Genomic DNA, 18931 nt, shown 5'->3' with positions numbered 1-18931 from the left:
CCAGATTTTACATTTACATTCCACCTGATCGGCTCTTATTGCTGGTATTTAGTAGAGCACTTAGTCTAATGCTATCTCCACTAAAACACAGAGAGACCTATTTGTGGGAAGCAGCATGACATGACAAGTTGCTCTTGTTCAGACTGGATTCTCGGGAAATACTGTACCTCATTTTAGCTTGTTCTACATCCACATTTTGTTCAATGAGGGAGCTATACAGTAGTTTCAGTGACATTTTGATTGATCTTTCATCATCTTACTGTATTATGCTATACTCTTTTACTGCAGTGGGCTAAATCAGGGTCACAGAGTGTTTCTTGGTAATCTTAAACAAATCTACTTTGAAACAAAAGTATACACTTCACACACATGGTTATGGGCTTAACAAAAAGAAGACACCTGTAGCATGTTATATATCGATTTGAAATGTATTCAATTTTGAGGTTGCATCCCAATATTACACTTTATATACACTTTATACATCGCAGAAAACTGAAATATAACAAAATCSTTTGACATAGAAACAACGTATTTTCGGTGTTAAAAAAAAGTATAATATTTATTAATTTTATCATTTGACTACAGGAMAGGGCTACATAGATTTTGACAGATTTTTGGTTTGTCTACTGTGGAAAGGAGTACATTAGATAGAGTTGGGTCTACCTCTGGGAAACCATGATAACCTGCATTCCCAGAAAGTTCCTATTTAGCACTTATTTTTACGAGGYGTTAGGGAATATGAATACCGTACAATATATATCAGCCAATACAAATATGTGACCCGATTCAGGAAACTAGGCGTATGTCGCAAGTTGCGAATTCACAGGAGAGCTGTTTGAACGTAAAAAATATTTTTTTATCAAAATGCGTTTTTTTGGGCAGCAATGCMTTCTCGAACATGTGAAATTTCATGTGCCTTGGAAATACRAATAAAATTGTTAAATTACGAGCCTAGTTTGTTTARTGAGCAACCTTCCCGCTATCCATGATTGGCTGAGATAATGAGTGGGTTGGATATGCCGATAGATGAGTTTGGATTGGTCTGCCATATAGTCTATTGGAGCTAGTCAGTTGTTTTATTTTATTTTATTTCACCTTTATTTAACCAGGTAGGCCAGTTGAGAACAAGTTCTCATTTACAATTGCGACCTGGCCAAGATAAAGCAAAGCAGTGTGACAAACAACACAGAGTTACACAAACAAACGTACAATCAATAACACAATAGAAAAATCTATGTACAGTGTGCAAATGTAGAAGAGTTGGGAGGTAAGGCAATAAATAGGCCATGGAGGCGAAATAATTACAATTTAGCATTAACACTGGAGTAAAAGATATGCCCGTTTATTTATTTTATTTATTTCACTTTTATTTACCTAGTATGTGTAGGTAATCATGTCAAACGCTGCTTTTTGTAATGTATCACGTAGTAAAATTGCATAAACCTAATGTCAAGTTAAAGTGTACTGTTAGYTAGCTAACGTTAGCTGGCTGGCTCGCTAGCTGACGTTGTGTATGCTCTCCACTTTCTGGAGGACCGAGTTTTGAAATCAGTGGAATAAGAGTGTGATAGCTAAGGAGATGGAGAAAACACCTGGATTACATCGTCAAACTAAGGGCAACCATGCATGGCATGACAGGAGACGCGTCCAACCATGATGTATACTAGTAAGATAGTCTAGCTAGCTACATTTTCAGATATTACACGTTTCTAATTTTGACAGAAAGTGGTTTCATTTCAAGTGTACTGTTAGCTAGATCTGTTTTTTTTCTACTCATAAATAAAATTGTTTCTCACGTTATCCTACCTTTATCTTTAAAAATGTTTTTGCAGAAATTACAGAACATCCCATGTACATGATGAAGACATAACAGATGAATTACACAGACACAGTGTTAGTCATTCAGTGTGATTGAGCTGATGCGGTTACCACTCACTGACTCACGTGGTGCCAGTAGTGAAAACATCCAGCGGACCCCTTATGCATGGCTGCCTCTGTCCCACCACAACACCTCTCAGCAGAGATAGAAAGATTGTGTGTGTGTGTGTGTGTGTGTGCGTACGTACCTGCGCGTGTGCATGCGTGTGTGCCAAGGTTATTATAGTAAACTAAAACTAAAACTAATCATGAAAAAATGATTTAGTAAACTGAAATAAAATAAACAAAACTGTTTGAAAAACTATACTGAAACTATTTATCTTGGGGGAGATTGGTCACATTGAGATTGCCTTTATAATTTAAAGGGAGACTCAGCAAGATAACGTTGCCATGAGCAGCACCTCAGATATTGGGCGCATTTGAGTGGTAAGGCTAAAGCAACAGACTAACAGAAAGTCGAGGAGTGAAGTCGGGGGATGTGCATCTGTGACAGCCGGAAGTTCAGATCAACATAGGCTCAGATCAACATACTAGTGTTGCCATTGTTTATAAAAGGTTTTCTTTATAATGTCAAAATAAACATGTATCTGAAGCCCATATCACACACTCACAAACTAAAACCTGGGTGKACCCAGGTGCAGAGAAGAGACCAGACGAGGAATCAGTGATTAAGGATAAACATAATACTTYACTGAGAACCAGAAGCCGCAGGATCACAGTACACTTGAAACTACGCCGTCATCTCAACAACTCACTCAGGAAACAACCATACCCGGTAAACAATTCAAGCTTCTGCAAAGGACAACAGAAAACACGCCTCTTTTAACAGGGAAATMATAATGAGTAAATTGGACACACCAGAGTGTYGTTAATGTCTCTASRACRGTCTCTGCCACCCTCTGGTGAYAGGTGGAACCATGACKTGTACAYTGTACAATCAATTAGCGAGAGAGCCACAAATATCACATTTATTTATATGTCCATTTAACAGATAAATCTCTGCAAATTGGTTGCTGTTTCAGTCATGTCTTTGGTCACATTCGCAAACAAAAACACCCTAATGATTGGGTGACAATAGACCCTCCCACAATGCAGGCGATGGCTRTAGGATGARGTTGGTGAAGAGCAACTGCARAAACTTGCAGTCAAAACTTAATGACCTTAATGACCTAATGAAGTTCATGCAGTTGACATGTCAGGATATTTTTATCCCCAGAATGCGGCACACTTTGAAAGGCGATGACCAACAGTGGTCACCGACTTGACAAGAGTGATCTACTCGAACACGCCCATTGAGATGAGCACGATACAAGATTTTGCTCTCACACTGGCCATGTTCGATAGTATCAAAACCATGATACAATTTTGACTGACTGATCTACAAATAATATTGAGTAGTCTTTAATGATGCAAGGTGATTTGTAGATCAGTCAGTCTCAACCTTCCTTTAATGTCAGCTGCAATGTTGAACGCGCCCACAGTCACACAGAGCATCTGGGCATGTGCACAGGTGCGCTTCATGCTGCTACAGCGTGGTAGCTACAGGACCAAAAACAGCAGAGAAGTTTAGCCTTGCGCGTCAACACTGCTGGTTATTGTGGAAATTGACCCACTACTACGGTTTACTTCTTGCATCTACGACATCTCCCGGCATCTCACTTAGTCTACCTTTAAACCTAACCTATAACCTGACCCATCACCTTATGCATTACTGTCCCACAGTGGCAAGAAGTAACATCCCCAAAAACATCAAAACYAAACATAAATGTCTCCTAGCCTCCCAGACATCAGTTTTATTGTTAGTGTTAGGGACAGAAAGTAGCCAATGGGAAAATCTCAACTGCATACTTCTCGCGTCCTCTCTCCTCGTCGCCTTCTCAAAACTTAAAGGAGGAGAAGGTCAAAGTGGAGGGACCTCTGGTTTTCTCATCTAATGGGCTTTGAGAWGAAGATGAGGACACAAGGAGTATTCAATTGAGATCTTCCCATAGGCAACTTTCTGTCCTTAACACTAAAACTGAAATCATACTGATCAAAAATATAAATGCAACATGCAACAATTTCAATATTGTACTGAGTTACAGTTCATRTCAGGAAATCAATCAATTGAAATAAATTCATTAGGCYCTAATCTATGGATTTCACATGACAGGGCAGGGGAGCAGCCACGGGAGGGTATAGGCCCACCCACTTGGTAGTGAGGTCCACCAGGCCCAGCCAATCAGAATTACTTTTTCCTCACAAAAGGGCTTTATTGCAGACAGAAACACACCCCCCGCCCCCCCCCATCAGACAATCCTGCAGGTGAAAAAGCTGGATGTGGAGGTCCTGGGCTGGCGTGGTTACACGTGGTCTGCGGTTGTGAGGCCAGCTGGATGTACTGACAAATTCTCTAAACCGACGTTGGTGGCGGCTTATGGAAGAGAAATGAACATTCAATTATCTTGAAACAGCTCTGTTGTACATTCCTGCAGTCAGCATTCCRATTGTACGCTCCCTCGAAACTTGAGACATCTGGGGCATTGTGTTGTGTGACAAAACTGCACGTTTTAGAGTGGCCTTTTATTGTCCCCAGCACACATTGCACATGTGCAATGACCATGCTGTTAAATCAGCTTCTTGATATGCCACACCTGTCAGGTGGATGGATTATCTTGGCAAATGAGAAATGCTCACTAACAGGGATGTCAACAAATTTGTCCACAACATTTTAGAGAAATAAGCTTTTTGTGCATTTGGAACATTTCTGGGATCTTACATGTTGTGTTAATATAATATAAAATCAAAATAGAAATGTGTTTAGAAAACTTAAACAAAATAACAACGAATAAAGTGGATCTGAAAACTAACTGAAACTAAACTTCATTTCAAATAAAATCTTAAAACTGAAATAAAAACCAAATATAAAAACACAAAACTATAATAACCTTTGTGCGTGCGTTCATTTGTGCATGCACGCATGTGTGCGCGTCTGACCAGAAGTGACACGAAACCCTGGAGATGGCCAGAGGATTAATGACCTCCAATAGGAACCTTTGAGTAAAGGCTGGACAGAGGACAATGAGGACTTCCACCAGGCCACAAAGCACCTTTCCATCTGCCCTTTCCATCCAGGCCACCCCAGCTGCAGCCGGAGCCTCCAGATGTGAAGCTTGCCTGCCTGTGGAAAAAGGGGGTCCTGGCCACCTGCCAGAGAGCAGAGAGAACGTGTTTCCTGGTTTCCAGAGGAGCCCTGTGTCCATTAGGCATCAAACTAAATAAATCAGTCTAAAACAAGGAGGGACTAACTGGATTTAAAATTGTAAATGTTTTTAAACATTTTTATTATGTGCCCTAATGAACATGATCCTTGTGTCCCCCAGTCTCATGTGCAGTGGAACCTGAGACGGCATCCAAGGGCAACTCTGGTGGTGAGCGCGAGGTGCAGCTACACCCGTGGGGGCGACACTTCAAATACAATCAGAGCGGATGACGGAAACACCGCAGGGACCGCAGTCAGGGTCTGGGAGAGAAAAGACACATGGGAAAGCGTGAGGTGTTCTGACATTGAACAGAGTGCAATAGGAACCTGCATGGAAAGGGTCAAACACCTTCTAAATACTGAATCAGACAGATATGCATATTAGTCACCTGTGCTGAACCCAATGACACACTGAGTATGCTCTTTTCCCCTGGAAGTTCAAGGGTGAGACACATTCTTAGCACAGTTTGGTAATCCCCTTTGAATCACAATTGGAATATACACAGCATTCCTCTCAAATGAACGTAACATATACCTCGTAGAGATTTTGCTGTTGAAAAGAGAGCCACTTTCTCCGAACAGAAGTTACATTGGTGTCACTGTAAATACGATGCGTCCCATTCTAAATCCTCTTACATTCCATACTTTAACAGGCCTCGCATTCTGTCTTTAACATTGTGATCCATTTACTGTATTTAWTTTATTCCAAGAGAAATGGCCTGTTGGGCGACCATTTCTATGGCCACTGATAGGCATTACTCAGAAGGGGAGATGAGAGGGTTTGCTAGCTGCCACAGGAGATCCTCAGTACCCAGGTGTCTGACAGAATGCTGTGACCATCTCAGCCTCGGGAGAGTGTCCCTCCAACATCAGAACAACTCGAGGTCAAACCGACAGGGCTTTTCCTTTATGTTCCCAAACTTTTCGATTTAAAGATGCCCCTGCTTTTCTACTGAGATCAAATCACCTCCTCCTCGACCAGATTAGGGRTGCTGGTGGGTACAGAGTGGCTAGCAGGCTTATATTAAAATGGCATCCTGCTGTTGACAAGCGCTCTTTGAACAGGGTGAGCAGGGAGAGTACAGAGACTCAAGACGGATGTTCCTGTTCTGGAAAATTATTCCAAGAGAGGCCAAGAACACCTCAGGCAATTCCCCCCCCCCCATTATTGTACCCTGTAATGATAGCATGTTATTTTTCTGTGTCGACTGAGTAGTGTGCACAGCGAGCTGCATCTTTAAGGTGCTTTTTCCTTGTCCTGGATTGTGCTTATGCCGAAGTGTATAAACTGAGGCTATGCATTGTGTGCAAGAGGACTGATTCCTCTTTTAATCCGATTGGAGCACATTATGTGCCCTTTGTAATCTATTTCTAATCTAATGTATTTCAACAGTGCAAATTCTCTTTGATAATCACGTGATCCATTGATCCCTCTTACAATGGCTAATTGTCTAATTCTGTAAATCTGGTCACTGTATCATCAGGCCACTGGGCCTCCCATTCTGTCTTAAAATAATCAGGTGCTCAGGGCTAGCCAAGTAGGTTGGCCGATCTGTTTGTCTGTCGGTTGGTTTGTATCTGTTTTTCTGTCCCTGCTTCATAACCAAAGGTATCCAGACCATATCCCCATTGTCAAAATGGAAGCGTATGTTGTGCAAATGACGCTCAGCTGCACAGTCAGTTTCACTCACATACTGTACACTGAGTGTACAAAATATTAGGAACATCTTCCTGAACGACRACATGGATATTCAGCTAGCGGGATATACGCTGCATCAGCAAGATAGAACAACACACTCCGGTAAAACGAGGGGGGGAGGTCTGTGCATATTTGTAAACAATAGCTGGTGCACKAAATCTAAGGAAGTCTCTAGATTTTGCTCGCCTGAAGTATATTGTGATAAATTGCAGAGAGAGAGTTTTCACCTATACTTTTCGTGGCTGTTTATTTACCACCACAAACAGATGCTGGCACTAAGACCGCACTCAGACAGCTGTATAAGGAAATAAGCAAACAGGAAACCACTCACACAGAGGCGGCGCTCCTAGTGGCCGGAGACTTTAATGCAGGGAAACTTAAATCAATTCTACCAAATTTCCATCAACATTTTAAATGTGCAACCAGAGGGAAAAAAATTMTAGATCACCTGTACTCCACACACAGAGACGCATACAAAGCTCTCCCTCGCCCTCCATTTGGTAAATCCGACCACAACTCTATMCTCCTGATTCCTGCTTACAAGCAAAAATTCAAGAAGGAAGCACCAGTGACTCGGTCTATAAAAAAGTGGTCAGATGAAGCAGATGCTAAACTACAGGACTGTTTTGCTATCACAGACTGGAACATGTTCCGGGATTCTTCCGATGGCATTGAGGAGTACACCACATCAGTCACTGGCTTTATCAATAAATGCATCGAGGACGTCATCCCCACAGTGACTGTACGTACAGACCCCAACCAGAAGTCATGGATTACAGGCAACATTCGCACTGAGCTAAAGGGTAGAGCTGCCGCTTTCAAGGTGCGGGACTCTAACCCGGAAGAAATCCTGCTATTCCCTGCGACAAACCATCAAACAGGCAAAGCGTCAATACAGGGCTAAGATTGAATCATACTACACCGGCTCCGATGCTCGTCTTATGTGGCAGGGCTTGCAAACTATTACAGATTACAAAGGGAAGCACAGCCACGAGCTGCCCAGTGACACGAGCCTACCAGACGAGCTAAATCACTTCTATGCTCGCTTCGAGACAAGCAACATTGAGGCATGCTGAGAGCATCAGCTGTGCCGGCGACTGTGTGATCACACTCTCCGTAGCCGACATAGTAAGACCTTTAAACAGGTCAACATACACAAGGGCCAGATGGATTACCAGGACGTGTACTCCTGGCATGTGCTGACCAACTGGCAGGTGTCTTCACTGATATTTTCAACATGTTCCTGATTGAGTCTGTAATACCAACATGTTTCAAGCAGACCACATAGTCCTGTGCCAAAAACACAAAGGCAACCTGCCTAAATGACTACAGACCCGTAGCACTCACATCCGTGGCCATGAAGTGCTTTGAAAGGTTGGTAATGGCTCACATCAACCCATTATCCCAGAAACCCTAGACCCACTCCAATTTGCATACCGCCCAAACAGATCCACAGATGATCCAATCTCTATTGCACTCCACCTGCCCTTTCCCACCTGGCACAAAAGGAACACTTATGTGAGAATGCTATGCTACCCTCAAGCACATCACTAGCTAAGGATCCTGGGACTAAACACCTCCCTCTGCACTGGATCCTGGACTTCCTGACGGGCCGCCCCCCGGTGGTGAGGGTAGGTAACAACACATCTGCCTGCTGATTCTCAACACTGGAGCTCCACAGCGGTGCGTGCTCAGTCCCCTCCTGTACTCCCTGTTCACCCACGACTGCATGGCCAGGCACGACTCCAACACCATCATTAAGTTTGCAGATGACACAACAGTGGTAGGCCTGATCACGACAACGACGAGACAGGCTATAGGGAGGAGGTCAGAGACCTGGCCGGGTGGTGCCAGAACCTATCCCTCAACGTAACCAAGACTAAGGAGATAATGTGGACTACAGGAAAAGGAGGACCGAGCACGCCCCCATTCTCATCGACGGGCTGTAGTGGAGCAGGTTGAGAGCTTCAAGTTCCTTGGTGTCCACATCAACAACAAACTAGAATGGTCCAAACACACCAAGACAGTCGTGAAGAGGGCACGACAAAGCATATTCCCCCTCAGGAAACTAAAAAGATTTGTCATGGGTCCTGAGATCCTCAAAAGGTTCTACAGCTGCAACATTGAGAGCATCCTGACTGGCTGCATCACTGCCTGGTACGGCAATTGCTCGGCCTCTGACTGCAAGGCACTACAAAGGGTAGTGCGTACGGCCCAGTACATCACTGGGGCTAAGCTGCCTGCCATCCAGGACCTCTACACCAGGCGGTGTCTGCGGAAGGCCCTAAAAATTGTCAAAGACCCCAGCCTCCCAGTCATAGACTATTCCCTCTACTACCACATTGCAAGCGGTACCGGAGTGCCAAGTCTAGKACAAAAAGGCTTCTCAACAGTTTTTACCCCCAAGCCATAAGACTCCTGAACAGGTAATCAAATGGCTACCYGGACTATTTGCATTGTGAGCCCCCCCGCACCCCCTCTTTTTACACTGCTGCTACTCTCTGTTTATCATATATGCATAGTCACTATAACTATACACTCATGTACATACTACCTCAATTGGGCCGACCAAACAGTGCTCCCGCACATTGGCTAACCGGGCTATCTGCATTGTGTCCCGCCAACCACCACCCGCCAACCCCTCTTTTACGCTACTGCTACTCTCTGTTCATCATATATGCATAGTCACTTTAACCATATCTACATGTACATACTACCTCAATCAGCCTGACTAACCGGTGTCTGTATGTATCCTCGCTACTTTTATAGCCTCGCTACTGTATATAGCTTGTCTTTTTTACTGTTGTTTTATTTCTTTACCTACCTATTGTTCACCTAATACCTTTATTGGTTAGAGCCTGTAAGTAAGCATTTCACTGTAAGATCTACACCTGTTGTATTCGGCGCAYGTGACAAATACACTTTGATTTGATTTGATTAGTCTACACTGGTTGAAGTGGATATAAGAGTTGACACGAATAAGGGATCCTAGCTTTCACMTGGATTCACCTGGTAAGTCTATGTCATGGAAAGAGCAGGTGTTCCTAATGTTTTGAACATTCAATGTATATCTCCTAATCTGTGAGCACTCTCAGGAATAATGGGGGGATTTCATCTGTGATACAGACAGACAGACACTGATGCGCAAGGCAGGCAAAAAAACTGGCCCAGGAAGTTAGCATTCGGGGTCTGTGTGTGGTGAGTTGGGGGGACAGTGTTGTTCCCTACCATCTGTTTCCCAGGCGGCAGTCCAGCAGTGCTATTGAACCTACTGGGCTCCKTGAGCAGGGAGAAGGTAGCGGCGTACAGTACACCATGCGTTACCACTCAGACAGTATGCCCCATCCCACACCTCATTGTTGAGGTGAAATGCATCAGGTCCAGCCTCCTCTTCCAGGAAGAGGACCAGGAATGATCCCACCCAGCCTTCACCTCCTGTCTGTCGGTCTGTCTGTCTTTCTGTCTGTTCCATGCCCGTGGCACTGTCTCAACCCAACAGGGGGGAGGGGGGGGAGCTTGGCAGTGGGGTGATTTCCTCTCATTGAGCTTCACATTATTGAGCTATAAAGTTACAGAATGCAGACAGAAAATACGTAGAGGGGAGATTAGCGAATAAGTGCAACTGTTTGTTTACTTCCGCGTCTTTGCCAGAGGTTACCGGTCCGTGTGACTTTCCCATGAAGTGCCATTTTGGGTCCTGGCTCTTCCTGTCTCCCAATGTCTCTTTCTCTCTCTTATGGGGATAAGCACAGGACTGGAGGTGGAGCAGTGTTGGGTGAAATGGTCACATGGTCCGTATCATATTCTGTTTGAGTGTGTTACCGAAACATCGCAGGAATGTTATGGGAGCAATGGGGTCTCATCACTCAACCTTTATGAGAGGACCTCACAAAAGCCCTAGCTCTCTCTCTCTCTGTTTGCTCTCTCTCACTATCTCGCCTGTCACCCTGAGGAAAAGTGAGTGCATCGTTAATCACATTGGCAGGCCAGTGTTTTGAAGCTGTAGACTGCCTATAGCCAGTGTCACTTTATTGGTTGTTATTTYGCCCCATGGAGCTGAGAGTGGGGTCCTGAAATCACAAATGCTTTTGATACTGGTGCTGTTTGCCTGAAGAAGTGTCTTTCAAGAAACATCATCTTGGAAAAGCTGTCAAAGGCCCAAGCTAACTGGAGAACCTGAACCTCAAGTCAACCTATGTCCGGAGAATGAACTCACCTAATTTCCCTAGAATGGAAAGTGGAGGGTTTATTGCTTGTTATGATGACGTGAGCTTGAACGTGTATGTGCTAACTCGCATTAACGTGTACACTTGTGTGTACAATGATTTACTTTGTCTCGCAGGGCTCAGGGGAGAGCTTAAGAGTGAAGGCGATGAGAGTTTGGGTTTGGATCCTTTGCAAAAAAGATCTGGGTCACATTTTTAGGTCCCCATAGCTATGTAGCCTATTGAAAAGAATTACCTAATTCTGAGTAAATCGGTTGGGTTACCACTCAGGAGACTTGTATCATGTGTTTTTCTATATATTTAATGCATATGTTATGCGTGAATGACTATAAAACCATTTTATTCGATTGTGTGCCTTAATATCTCAACACCTCTTGCGAGCAAAGCTGTGTGGTGGGTGAGTCGAGTAAATCCCGATGGCTGCTAGTTTAATGCTCCACAGGCAGAGCTGGATTATTTCTCCTGATGCCCTTTGTTTAAAGGCTATTGGTGTTGATTGACAGCCCAGCTCGCTGCCCCCGTTCCGCCAGGGTTCAATGCGAATGTCTGGCTAATGAGGTCCACTTCAGGGATTACAATCAGAGGGGGGAATATTAGCCTTCTCTTGTGTCAGCCTTGGATGAGGGAAACCAGGGAAAACCTCCCAAGGCCGCGGTGTCGGAGTGAGACGGAATAAGGCTTTACGGCTTCTGATCAGTTCATATTTACCATACAACAACATGTTGTAGCCTCCCCAAGGTGGTTTAAAGCTGTCTCAGAGATGTGACAGGTAACGACGGTAAGGAGTAATGGTGGGAAAAGCCTCCCTGAGTCCATTTCCAAGGCTCTGATGACATAGGGCATCCAACCCAAACGTACAAATTATCTCATGTCTGCTTTTTKGGCCATAAAACGTGCTGTTGCTTGTACTTCGAAATTAACATTCACCCCTATGCTGAGAGTAGAACATGATGAAATTCTCCATCTTGGGCTTACAATGCAGTGAATTGGCATCCTTGTCTGCCTCCATAGTAAGGTGCCCTCACTTCTCCCTCCCTGGTCAGTCCGTTTAAAGAGAAAAACAGAGGGAAAGATGAGAGATGGAAAGAAAAACGCAGAAGAAAACAGAGCCCACTCACGAGAGCGATGTGACATATGGAAGCCATCACAGGGCTGTGCTCCCATCTGTGTCGGCCGCCGCGGCCTGTTGGCACCCACCAGCCCCAGCCACTGCGCAGGATGGGAATAATCCCGGGAAGAGGATCCATGTAATTGTGATAAGATTCGGAATCCCTTGGGAACAGGATTTTGCGTGGTGGTAGGGGAGGGGGGGNTTTTGCGTGGTGGTAGGGGAGGGGGGGGGGTGTAGGCGCAGATGCTTACTGGGGTGTTTACAGAAAACAGGTGCCCAGGGATCTCAAGAGGGTTCAGCTAAGTTTAGTAGGGCTTAGTTTCTCATGTTTCTGCCTGCGACAAATATCCCCATCCTCGATTATCGCCCCGAGGCGGCATTTTCCTTGTTTCTCACCGACTTCTAACAAATTCTTAATGTACAGGAAATGCTGCGACACATTCCATTTGTTTCAGCATTTAAATTGTTCCCGAGAGAGGGCGGAGAACGCCACAGCTCTAGCGTATGCACTGTCACCATGATTTTAGGTGCCTAGCCGGATAGGATTGATTTCAGTTTGATTTCTATTCGAGACATGCCAAGTCGATGCATTGTCAAACATATTAAAAGGGAAATGAAACGAAATACTAAAAGTCATCATCAAAAAGGAAATTGGAACTCCCATCTCAATTCACATGTTTATGAAGCTGAAGAAGCCTGAAGGGATGAATTATTAGTAGATCATTATAAACCACAATATAAAGCAGATAGGGTCATTTGAGAGTCTCCTGACTCATACTTTGGTTTAGTGCGGATTTAATCAGGATCCTAAATTACATGTTCAACCTCCAGTCATATTCTGTTCTACTCATTCAAAGAAAATTGGCTGCACATGCGAGCTACAGGTCGTATACCTCGCATGCTGCATATCAATTAAGTGTAGACAAAACCTAATGAGCATTTCACATGTTTGGAATCATTTGGCAGGATATGACATCCTACAAAGCATGCATAATACTAATTACTTTTGCGGAGTAGCACTGGATGCTTTGTTTTTTAGGTTTCATAAATCTTGTCTTATCCTTATACATTTTATCCTCTGGTTTACCTGACTAACTGGAATAGTGCAATTTTGTCTGTGAAACATGTCCACTCTATTTCAGTGGACCCCTGATGGTCTGCTGAAAGCTGTACTAGAGTGAATGGCCCTTAACATCCCCACAACCTGTCCCCTCAGACACACAGACATTCAGAGAGTGACCCTACCCCTAGTTGTGTCTATGTCCCCGCCCCCCCCCCCCCCCAAGGATCAAACAGATCTGCAGAGTCAGGTGTCTCATGTACCAACAATCTCACCAGATGCAGTGTTTTCCATAAACACTGGCTGTCGGCTAAATAGCTAATAACAGCCTCGTTGTCAGCCGGCTAATTTTTCCACTTCATTAATTAACTAGTCTTTTCATTTAAACGTTTTAATTTGCTTCTCAGAAAAGTCTGTATAGCCTTCTCCCGCTCAAATGAAAGATATGCCGGGCTCTATTGATAGGACAGATGCCTGTCAGTCACAAAGTGAGCGATGACAGGGACACACTGCTGATTTGTCGGTCTGCTGTTTGTCCCACCTGTGTTATTTTTATGCGCTCTGGTTGGCTGCAGTCAAATTTCTTTTAACAGAGGAGGAATAGCATGAGCATCATCTCCTGTGAGTGAATTTACACGTCCCATGTAATGTAAGTTGTAACGATGAGTTGAAATCCACTCAATTATTGTTTTGTGGCACATTCGTTTATTTTCTTTAGTGTGTTTCATAGGCCTATAGCCAGCCACGGAGTTGAGGTGCATAGGCTATTTACTGTGCTTTGATTGATGACCCAACAGCAAGTGTTGACTAGTTTATAAAAGGTGTCGAACAGACTGAATCTCCTATATTCCTTTGCTAGTCATGAATCCCAAATAAACCAAGGATCTTGTTCGCAATTTCCTAGGATTTCGAAGCCCGCTAAAGTGACTCGTCATTGTAGCCTAGTGATGGATTGTTCGCCAACGGTTCTTTTAGAGCGGTTCTTTTMGGTGAACAGAACCGAATCGCATCGGCGAGAGAACCGTTCATTTGGCTCCCTAATTTGCGTACTGGTAGGCTACTACTGCTTTTGGGGATTTATCTGCAGATAAATGATGAAAACATTCTATGAAGATGTTGAATCCTCACTGAAGGAACAATAGATACTGGATAGAGATCCTCATTCTGGTCCAAAATATGATAAAAGAAAAGGTTATAAATGCTAATGTCATAATATGGTATTACTAAATATATTCATGTAGGCCTACTGGTTTGATTAGTGTTGACAATGGAGTAGACAACTTCAGAATTCTGTGTAGCAAAGCCCATGTTTAACACCTGCTTCATTCTTCAATAATACCTGTTCTATTCATGGGCGCCTGACTTTGTATAAAAGTGGGGGTGCACAATCTGGCGGGGGGTCTGTGGGTCCTCCTAAAAATGTTTGTATTTCAAAAACAATTTCCTGCAATTCTACGTTGTTTCTCAACAGGGATTCCATTTTTATTTGACATAGCACAAACTTTTTTTCTTCGTTTTTTGACACAATATACTAAATTGAAAGAGTAGACTAGGCTAGTTTTTCTGACTAGATTAATAATCTACCGCCTTCTCTCAAAGTCCCACCCACAGTGATTGATTGACAGGTCTGAAACCCTACCAACTCTGTGACAAACATCCTGCCACCTCCCCTGACAATCCCACCACAGTGATTGATTGACGGGCCAAACTATTAAAAGGATAGTTCGCCCAAATTACAAAATTACASATTGATGTCCATAGCAGCAGAGCCAATTAAATACATAATTTGAAGAACAAACATCATTGTGGCAATTCATATATTGCAGTAAAACTGTAGATATGACTTTGATCTCAAGAGAAGACAGGTTTACTGTTAAACCAGGTTCTCTTATTTACAGTAGATCATACAGGCCTAGGCCTAGACAAAATCCCAAACAATTAACACACTGAAGTGATACCTTTTCAGTCATTTTAATTGTAAAGTCATGTCTTTCTACTCAATACCACCACTAATTTCCCAATCTGGCAGTAATTTAGCTGTGTATTTCAGGTGGAATCAAGGCATTAGAATGTACGAGGCTGTCAAAATGGAGCTTGTCCCACCCAGCCCGGAACTCCCTGGCTGCCTATTTTATCTGTTTGCCTGGCTACTCCATGTACTTATGGAAAACACAGCAGATGGGTGCAGTGGTGCGCCCCACAGCACCCAAACCAGAGACTTCTTCACCTCCTAGTAGAACAATTGTCTGTATTCTTTGATCCTCCATGTAGCAGAATGAGCCTAACATGATCCTGTGTGGTGGTGTACCTCAGGATCTGACCCCAGACCAGGTCAGAGCTGCCCCGGGGGCAGACAGAGCAGGGCCCCTCAAGATTTAACACCTCTCAGACCTGTGAACACCTGGGATGTATTAGTACATTCACATGTAGCCATACAAAGAGAAAAAAATTGTTCCTGCCCGGCCGCCCCAAGTCCCGGTCGATTATTTTCTTCACCTGCATCCGTCCTGGCTGGTGCTATAGCTTTTCTGTCTGACATTTTTACCGGCTCCCTCCCCTCTTCAACTCATCCATCTTCAGTGGTGTTATGGGGAGGTGAGGAGGCTTGTCAGGCATGGCTAATATGACTCAGATAGCGTGCTGCGTGATGATGGGTGGGAACACCTTGATCTGGGCCGCACCTTGTTTGTTGTGGCAGCTCTACCTCCGATTCCCCCCTCTGCCCGCGTTGCCTAAACCTGCTTCCCTCCTGCCCCCCAACCCCATCAGTGATACGCTTCAGCAATTCAGGGCAAATGAAAGAACAGCWGTCAGATTTATTTTTCTATACCACCATTTTAACAAAGTTCAAGGCCCTGACCCTGGTCTCTGGTCAGGTCTTGTGTCTGGTCATTTGTACACTCGGGACAGATCCTGACACAGGGCAGCCATATCCAACAGGAAATAGTCCCTCTGCGCGACCACAGCCAATAACACTTGTCTCATCTCCCGGTCGCTCTGTAATCAAGTGCCTCTCTTATCGTCAGGAAGTTTTTGTGTTGAGGAAAGATATTTCTGTATCTTTGTTTTGCAAATGTATTTGTTTCCTCTAATGCAAACAATTAGGCGATATCCTCTCCAGGGAGCGGGGCTGGCCGGGGCGCACCGTTGCAGCTGGAGGTGACAGCATGCTCCAGTACTGTAATGGAGTCATCCATCAACTGTCCCTATTAAAACACCTTGACAAGCCAGCTGAGACTACACTCCTCCAGTGGCCATGGTGACCAGTCTCAAGGTTGTCATTTCACTTGCAGACAGTAGCCACGGAAATACAATCGCCCAAAGTCTCCTGTAATGGACCTCGTTCTCATTATTAGGTTTACTGAGCTTTTACACTTGGCTGGTTGCTTTATCCTTCCAGTGTACAATGTCCAGAGGTCAAGCTTGAGCGAGAGAGAAAAATCTGGCATGTCCATCTGAATACAAGCCATTTGGGGTGTTTTTGGTGGTAAACTAGGGCAGATATCAATGAGCCAAGATAAGTGGTACAGATTTGACCCTGATACCATGTAGGCTCCCTCCACTGTGTACTTCACTGCAAAAATGTACTGAAAATAAAGACATGTCAAACAGCATAGTGCCAAAAGATAAAAATCTAAAATAAACATGTCAAACAGCATAGTGCCAAAAGATAAAACAACATTCTTGAATGCTCGTCAAAAAAACTCACTTGAAAACTACACTCTTAGAAAAAAGGGTTCTTCGGCTGTCCCCATAGGAGAACAATTTTTGGTTCCAGGTAGAACTCTTTTGGGTTCCGTGTAGAACCCTCTGTTTGAAGGATTCTACATGCAACTCAAAAGGGTTCTACCTGGAACCAAAAGTGTTCTAGCTAGGACCAAAAACCTTTTAGGTTCTAGAAGGCACCTTTTATTCTAGGAGTGTAGTGAATATTGTCAACACAGAAAAACCTGGGCAGAAAATKATGTGGGAACATAGGCTTTTTGAGCAAGCAGAAATCCAGCGGATGCATTTTCTGAGAACAGACTGTGTTGCTAGCAGAAATTGCCTTTTTTTGCTGCCATCACTGCTCTTTCAGTAGTTTATTTTTTTGTTCAGCCCTGTACTTTAAGCCCTCGGCGAACTCACTCAAGTCGAGACAGAGCAATTATTTGCAATTTCAACTCTCAAGCCCATCTCCAACAATCACCATGGTGATATTTCAAATGTGATTAAAGTCAGGGAGCAGCCACAAGAAGTGTAAATGTTCTCTTTTCTCCGTGCTGACCACTCTCTGTCTGTTCTTTAGCTGTCGGATTTTCATAAAACAACAAACTATTTGTTCATCCCGTTCCTATTTTTGTTGATTAATTGACTTGCGTCTTGGCCGAGTAAACAASTTGTGGATCACAAATATATTTCTATCAGGGTCGCTCACTTTGACCGCATGTTGCTTTTCCTGATATTTGCCTAAAGCAACCTTTTGTAGGCCCAAGGCCTTTTGTAGCCCCCCCCCCCCACACACGCACTATTTTTCTCTTGTTATTTCAGGCACTGACAGTCACTCAATTAACCCATGTCAGCTTACCTTTTTTGGTAACACTTTACAATAAGGTTCCATTTGTAAAGGGTTTATAAAGGGATTATAATTACATTATTAACGATTATTTAGTCATTTGTAAATTAATTCTAAGCCGTTAATAAACAGTTCAATCGCATTGGTCCAAATGGTGCAATAACTGGTCAATGTTTGCCAAATAGTGAGCCAATATTTACCTCCAGTTATTAACCATTTATAAATACAATTACAAAATTATAAGATTAACCCTTATGTACCATCATTGCACAGTTGAACAATAGTTATTTTCTCACTTTTGGGTGTGATGCATTGGTGCTCTGTCCCAGGAACACAAGAGGTTAGTTTTCATGATGTAACCACCATTTGAAAACCTGATTCCCTGGCCAAATGTACATCCAGGACAATATTAAATCATTCAATGCTAACATACTACCTCTTACCAGATTATATCAACACACTTGCCACTTCTCTGTGATAGTCCAAGTACGGTGAACACTCTGGTGTGAAATAGTAACCGTAATACCTCCGCTGTTTTGGGGAAACAGTGGAGGCTGTATCCTCTCACAATGTTGAATGTTTTGGTTTTCGTCAAATCAAATCAAATTGTATTTGTCACATGTGTCGAACACAACAGGTGTAGACCTTACCGTGAAATGCTTACTTACAAGCCCTTAACCATCAATGCAGTTTTAAGAAAATAGAGTTAAGAAAATATTTACTAAATAAACTAAAGTTAAAAAAACAACAACAATAAAATAACAATAACGAGGCTATATACAGGGGGAACCGGTACCGAGTCAATGTATCAGGGGTACAGGTTAGTCAAGGTAATTTGTACATGTAAGTAGGAGTAAAGTGACAACGGCAACGACGTCTCCTATGGGCACAAACCCACAGTCGCTGGACCAGACAGGACTGGCAAAAAGTGCTCTTCACTGACGAGTCACGGATTTTGTCTCACCATTGGCGATGGTCGGATTCACGTTTATTGTCGAAGGAAAGAGCATTACACCGAGGCCTGTACTCTGGAGCGAGATCGATTTGGAGGTGGAGGGTCCGTCATGGTCTGGGGCGGTGTGTCACAACATCATCGGACTGAGCTTGTTGTCATTGCAGGCAATCTCAACGCTGTGCTTTACAGGGAAGACACCCTCCTCC

The sequence above is a fragment of the Salvelinus sp. IW2-2015 genome, linkage group LG8, assembly GCF_002910315.2.
Source record: "Salvelinus sp. IW2-2015 linkage group LG8, ASM291031v2, whole genome shotgun sequence".
NCBI classification, from domain to species: Eukaryota; Metazoa; Chordata; class Actinopteri; order Salmoniformes; family Salmonidae; genus Salvelinus; species Salvelinus sp. IW2-2015.
The sequence above is the reverse complement of the archived record's forward strand: the minus strand, read 5'-3'. Positions refer to the sequence as shown.